Source organism: Dasypus novemcinctus, chromosome 30 (assembly GCF_030445035.2).
Source record: "Dasypus novemcinctus isolate mDasNov1 chromosome 30, mDasNov1.1.hap2, whole genome shotgun sequence".
Lineage (NCBI taxonomy): Eukaryota > Metazoa > Chordata > Mammalia > Cingulata > Dasypodidae > Dasypus > Dasypus novemcinctus.
Genome location: NC_080702.1, coordinates 31,033,957 through 31,038,739, shown reverse-complemented (window position 1 = coordinate 31,038,739; position 4,783 = coordinate 31,033,957). Strand labels below are relative to the sequence as shown.

The following is a 4,783-nucleotide window of genomic DNA, read 5'->3' as shown; positions in this document are numbered from 1 at the left end:
TTAAAGTAACCTGAAAACTGAATGCCAAACATTCTTTTGGATTTTCTGTTACTATAAAAATCATCACTGTGACATTGGCAAAATTTGAGTAAAATTTGTGGATTAGAGAATAATATCGTGTCACTAATGTCTATATTTTATATCTCTTAAAACATACTTAATATGCTTTAAAACAACATGTCTGAAACTATTGGCCAAGATTTCTAGGCAGAATAGACACTTGATAAATATATGTGGACTGCATGAATGAAATGTGTACGAATTTGAAGTGATTTTTCAAATTTGATTTCTTAATGCCAAAGCTGGGAATTTTCCTATAGTGAGGATTTTCCAAGCACACTGTCTGGTAGCTAATAAGAAAAATAGCTATAATTATTGAGAAAGTGATCCTTTGCCATCAGCACACTCTGGCATCATCTGTGGAATTCTTGAAGGAAAGTGTCTCTTGTACATGCAGAGAGGAATGAACAGGTAGAAAGAATGGTGTGGACAAACTCCTAAGGGCATGTTGACATTTTGTTCTAGCAACAATGACTTGAAGATTTTGACTGAGAAGATTTATCCCATATAGGGGATTTAAATTTAGAGGTGTAGGGAGAGGGCAGCTTACCATATCTTGGGTTCACCCAGTGCCTACTAAGGAGGGATTAAAAGATTCTGAGTAGGGATGATATGTCCTGTGCATTAGGAAAATTAATTTAATAATAAAATAGTGAAGTTATCACAGAGGTAGGAAATGAGCTAGGACATTCTTACATTAACCTTTCATTATTTAACTGTAGTTAAGTGTGCCTACTATTAAATATATTTGAATTTTTTTGTTTGGGCTATAGCAGTTCTTTTTAAAAATGGTCTCTATTCTATATAATTCTTGCTAAATACTGAGGTATGACAAAAAACATACCAGGCAAAACGTGACAGTGGTTTACCCTTGAGACTAAGGTGGGTCATCTGTAACCCTTGGCATCCTTTTATTTATTTTAATTGCAGCTGAAACATTCAGGACATTTCTACTAGCCCACTATATTTAATAACTGTTATAGTTATGGTTACCTGGAAGCAACAGATAAGCACAGAGAAACTTATTACTTTATAAAAAGTTCATCTTTTAGAGTCTTCCAGACATGATGAAACATTTAGGGTCTTGGTTAGGTCTCCAGAGTATAGCAGAAGTGTAGTAAATGGACTTAGAAAATGCAAAACTGCTACATTTCAGATGGTTGCTGTAAGCCATTTGTTACATCCTGACTTCACCCATAAGACACTTCATTCTTGTGTATTTCCTTAGGGAATGGCTCTATTCCACATACAAATAAGAAAGAAATTGGCTTGGGGAAGTTGTAACAGATGACCAAGCTGGGTGGTAAGTGTGAGGTGGATGCAGACCTGAGATGTCTCCGTCATACAAGTGTTTTCTTCCTGGCAGAACTCCTATCTGTTGTGTATCTAAGGACTTTGATTGTTTCACTGTTGGTGCCTCTTTGAGCCTGTAATATCCAATCTGTTCATTTTTGAAATCCACAAAATCCTATAAGCTCTCTGGAATAGCTGGACTGATTGGTTATTTTGATGTGAAATTGTTTAGACACCAGATCAGTTGGCCCACGTGGTAAGAAGACTAAGAGGAACATTATTTAAAATAAAACACACAAAAACTAGAGGTTTATTTATACACCGCTGACTTTTGTTCATATATTCCTAATTGCAATTTGAGGAAGAAGTGTGAACACATTTATGCAATTTCCTTGATGTCCATCACCACACATACAAAAGAGATGCCTAGTTTATTTCTATTTTCTAGAATTGGGCATTTGCCTTGATTTTTATTTCACACTGATATCTAGAAATAAGACTAGTTAATTGCTTCTTGGCCTTTTGGTTAAGATCAAGTGTAGAAATAATGTTAGGAATCTGTCATCTTAATTTAAATTCATTTTCTACAGGGAAAAACAATTAGCATAGAGTATATGTTAATGTGCATTTTCTCACTATGAGGAAAACTCCAGTGAAGTTAGTTTAGTAATACCTTTATTCTGAGTTCTTTTGTGTGATTCAGGAAAACAGCTATTTTTTTTTTTTTTTTTGGCATCATTTTAAAGACCTCCCTCAAGAAGGCCAATTGCACAGGGACTTGACGTTTGGGGAAAGTTGTGCAGATCTCTAGAAAACACATTTTTGGCTTGGAAGAGAGTGATAGTCTTGCACAGGATTTAAACATGAAGACATCAGTAGGTGGTAAGTGACTTAAGAGCCTTTAACGATGTGATTGTTACTGAATGTCAAATGCAGCTCTTCAAAGGGACTAGCAGATAAAGTGGAAAGAAATCTAATAAGTGATATTTGTTTAGAGGGATGCAAAATGATCAAGACATTCTGAGATGGAGTTGTGGGTTTAGGGTTGTTTTTGCCCCTCACCTTGAGTCTTGCTGAAACATGCCACAATGGTGGTGTTTCCATTCCCTGGGAACGGGAATAATGAAAAAGATTTGAGTTGCTTAACTCTTTTGCAGTTTTTCAGGAATGCTTTCACCAATGCTTTTATTTTTTATTTTTATCATCATATAAGGGTAACTTGGTGGCAGATATCTGGAGAAAGATTGTAACGATTCGACCCTTTATTGCATCTTATCTTTCTCTCTAAGATGGTATAGCATGTTTTATATCTTAGGGGCAAATAAAGATTACAGGAACAAAGGACTCAATTTTATTTTATTAATTCATATTAACAACACAAGTGTGTTCATATATCAATAGCTACATAACAGTAATTTATTTATCTGTCTCATTAACAATATACAAAATAAGAATCTATATTATGTAAGTACATGTCGATAACCTGATTCAACCTCATGTTCACTGATGGAGTAAACGGTTATTAAAATGATGTCATCGATGTTACCGGTCGGCTTCAAGGGCATGCAGGAATCCCGCTCCCCATTGGTCCGCCTGTCCACAGCCTTAGAAGCCCACCAATGGCAGCGCCTGTGGGTGGAGCGTTGCCAACATTCAAGATGGCGCCCCCAGGAGCTGGGAGCGGGTGACCGCCGGGGAAGCGGCCTGGGTTGGCCCTCGGGTTGCGGGGTCTGGGGGCGTCTGGCTGGTTCCTCCCCCCAGCCCACCTACAATGCCTACCCTGGGCCAGAGCAATGGCCGTTGAGAACAGCACGCAATTTTGGAAGAGGAGCGCCAAGCTTCCGGGGAGCATCCAGCCTGTGTATGGAGACCAGCACCCTCCTCTGGACCCACTGCTCACCAAAAACTTCATTAAAGATCAGTCAAAAGTCAATGCAGTTACTCTGAAGAATAAGAAGGCCTCCAGTTTTCATGAGTTTGCCCGGAATACCAGTGATGCGTGGGACATTGGTGATGATGAAGAAGAGGACTTTTCCTCACCTTCTTTCCAAACCCTGAACTCAAAGGTTGCTTTGGCAACTGCAGACCAGGTGCTGGAAAACCACAGCAAGCTGAGGATGAAACCAGAACTGTCCCAGTCAACAACATCTGAAGTTCCTGCCAGCTACAAGGTCATAAAGTCCAGCAGTGATGCCCAGCTGTCCAGAAACTCCAGTGATACATGCCTGAGGAACCCTCTCCACAAACAGCAGCCGCTCCCTCTCCAACCCATCATGCCCCTCGTTGCCCAGATCTCAGACCAGAATGCTTCTGGGGCTCCCCCAATGACTGTCCAGGAGAAAACCCGCCTAGAATAGTTCCGTCAGCTTCTCTCCAGCTGAAACACTGACTTAGACGAACTGAGGAAATGTGGCTGCCCAGGGGTTCCCAGGCAGGTTCGTCCTGTAACCTGGAGACTCCTGTCGGTGAGTTCTGCCTACCTTGTGGGGAAGTGTGAGCCTCACGCAGTCCTTCTTGCCTGATGAGGGCTATCTCCCCGCAAACCCTGAGAGGAGGAAGTTGACCCTGCAGAGGAAGCAGGAGGAGTATTTTGGCTTCATTGAGCAGTATTATGACTCTCAAAACAAGAAGCACCACCAGGACACCTACAGACAGATTCACATTGACATTCCAAGGACAAATCCTCTCATTCCACTGTTCCAGCAATCACCTGTACAGGAGATCTTCGAGAGAATTCTCTTTATTTGGGCCATCCAACACCCTGCTAGTGGGTATGTCCAGGGAATTAATGACCTGGTTACTCCGTTCTTTGTCATCTTCCTCTCAGAATATGTGGGTAAGGAGCATGAGTATCAAATTGAACAAGCTATTGCTGTTTCTTATCTTTGATCTATTCGTTTGTTTTCCCCCAAGAGTGTAGCCAGTGCATATGGCTTACTAAAAAAGAGATAGTGGCTTTGGAACACACAATTAAAAACCCTGTTTTAAAAGCAAAAAAAAAAAAGATGTCATTTCAGTTGAGAGGATATGGAGTTTGTCCTGATAAAACAACTATTTCCTCTCTACGATCACCTTGGGAACACCAGAAAACCAATCATTAGCTGTGCATTCATTTGTGTTAGTCAATATTTTATCAGCTGTTTTCTTAGGAGGCATTCAAGAAATAATAAACACCACTGCATTTTCCAGACTGTGCAAAGGCACTGATTACAAATTTAATGCTGAGTTCGAGGTGCAAGTGATATATTCCAATTCATACTTTTGCCTTAATTCTTTGAATAATTTGGAATTAAGATGATTCTAGATAGATAGATACCTTATCTATATCTTAACTGTAAATATACTCCACTTTATGAATGGATTTTGGGGGCTCTTCATATAATGATTAACGGTTTGGTAATGCACCCTAGTTTTTTTACTTTTAAAAGAG

General features: G+C 39.7%; 1 pseudogene; it reads left to right on the top strand.

The window, feature by feature from the left end:
- The first annotated feature begins 3,071 nt into the window (after positions 1 to 3,071).
- LOC101427858 (TBC1 domain family member 22B pseudogene) lies at positions 3,072 to 4,541 on the top strand (annotated as a pseudogene).
- The last annotated feature ends 242 nt before the right edge of the window (positions 4,542 to 4,783 follow it).